The sequence below is a fragment of the Cebus imitator genome, unplaced genomic scaffold, assembly GCF_001604975.1.
Source record: "Cebus imitator isolate Cc_AM_T3 unplaced genomic scaffold, Cebus_imitator-1.0 Scaffold169, whole genome shotgun sequence".
NCBI lineage: Eukaryota > Metazoa > Chordata > Mammalia > Primates > Cebidae > Cebus > Cebus imitator.
Window position 1 is genome coordinate 2,389,040 of NW_016107484.1, and position 2,170 is coordinate 2,391,209.

The 2,170-nt window shown below is 48.3% G+C and overlaps 1 protein-coding gene across 2 annotated transcripts in view; it reads right to left on the reverse strand.

Annotated features, from left to right (window-relative positions):
• RILPL2 (Rab interacting lysosomal protein like 2) overlaps positions 1-2,170 on the reverse strand; it is a 27,747-nt gene that overhangs the window by 6,664 nt on the left and 18,913 nt on the right. The window lies entirely within an intron of this gene.

A 2,170-nucleotide genomic window follows, 5' to 3' on the forward strand; every position in this document is an offset into this window, starting at 1 on the left:
AGAGGGAGTCATGCTCTGCCTGCCTGGAGCGCAGTGGCTCCATCCCCGCTCACTGCAACTTCCGCCTCCCAGGCTCAAGTGATTCTCATGCCTCAGCCTCCCAAGTAGCTGAGATTACAGGCACCCGCCACCATGTCTCGCTGATTTTTGTAGTTTTAGTAGAGACGGAGTTTCAACGTGTTGGCCAGGCTGGTCTCAAACTCCTCACCTCAAGCGATCTGCCTGCCTCAGCTTCCCAAAGTGCTGAGGTACTGTTTCTGGCCTTCCTTTTTGAGATAGAGTCTTACTGTCACTCAGGTTGTAGTGCAGTGGCATGATCATAGCTCACTGTAATTTTGAATTCCTGGGCTCCAGCGATCCTCCCACCTCAGTCTCCCAAGTAGCTAAGATCATAGGCATGCACCATCACGCCAGCTAATTGTTTAGTTTTTGTAAAGATGGGGTCTCACCATGTTGCCTAGGCTGGTCTCGAATTTTTGGCCTCAAGTGATCCTCCCACCTTGGCCTCCCCAAAGTGCTGAGATTACAGGCTTGAGCTAGCCATTGCACCCAGCCCCTACCCAATGATGTTACCAAAAAGTTTCCTTTTGTGTTGAAGCTAGTTTAAATTGGACTTTTGTCACTTGCAACCATAAGAAGCCTGACCAAAATGAAATATTTCAGTTATGGCACAGTACAACTCATTATGTCCACTTAGGTGTTCTGTTGCAGTGCCCACTGGTTAACTAACCCCGTGGTGTCTGTCCCCTTGTGGACTGAATTGTGTGTCTTTACTTATTTATTTATTTATTTTTGAGATGGACTCTCGCTCTATCGCCAGGCGGGGGTGCAATGGTGCGATCTCAGCTCAACTGCAACCTCTGCCTCCCAGGTTCAAGTGATTCTCCTGCCTCGGCTTCCTGAGTAGCTGGGATTACAGGCACCCGCCACCATACCTGGCTAATTTTTGTACATTTAGTAGAGATGGGGTTTTGCCTTGTTGGCCAGGTTGCTCTTGAACTCCTGACCTCAGATGATCCACCTGCCTTGGCTTCCCAAAGTGCTGAGATTACAGGCACGAGCCATCGTGCCTGGCCGCTGGGCTAATTTTTTTGTGTATTTAGTAGAGATGGGGTTTCACCATGTTGGCCAGACTGGTTTCGAACTCCTGACCTCAGGTGATCCTCCCGCCTCGGCCTTCCAAAGTGCTGGGATTACAGGCATGAGCCACCGTGCCCCACCTCCAGCTTCTTATGTGTGGGAAGTAGAAAAGTTCCTTTTTAAAGTTTCCTTTCTTATTAAAAAATAAGTGTGCTAATAACTTTGTTAAGCCGTATCCTATGTAGCTGTTAGACATGCCATGCTTACAGGCATGTAGTACATTCTGTGTCCTTGCACTTTAACGAAGGTATCTGTGCTGGACATGCTCACAGGTATGCCCCAGCTCTCCATTGCTTTTACCTGTTTGGAAAAGTTTTAAGTTGTTGGCCAATTGGGTTTTAGTTTAGATCGTGAGGTCTGGCTCCAGCTAACGGAGATCAGACACAGCAGTAAGGACAACTCCAAATGGGTAAGGAATAAATTTGTGGGTTTTCCTTTGTTCATTGTACTCTCATGGCATGATGGCTAGCGAGGGTACCCTTCCTGTAGTCCAGGAAGTAAAAATTGCGTTGCTGAAAAATCCTTTGTCTCAGTGCTAATTTTTCTTTGTGGCACCAAGTATCTACCCCCAACATTATGTTGGCTTTGTGGCCTTCCTGCTAGCCTGAGCTTCTCACTTGGCTGTGTCCAGTGGGGGATCAGCGGTGGGCTAGGCACAGCTGGGGCTGTCAGCAGGGGCCCCCTGGTTCTCCTTCACATCACCTCTCCAAGGGACTCTACCTTGAGCTTCCTCAGGGAATGGTGGTCTCAACGCAGCATTCCGAGAGCACAGAGACAGAAGCCAGGCCTCGTGCTCTTTAACCCCAGGAGACCAACAGCATCACTTCACCCTGTTCTCGCAGTCAAAGCAAGTCACAGAGCCAGCCTACATGCAAGGAGAGGGGAAAACGGAATCCACCTCTTCATGAAAGGAGTGGCAAAGCCTCAAAAGGTATGCAGGGTGGAAATACTGCTGTGGCTATCTTTGGAAACAACCTACCATATTTCCCTGTAAATATAATTTTTTTTTTTTTTTTGAGAAGGAGTCTTG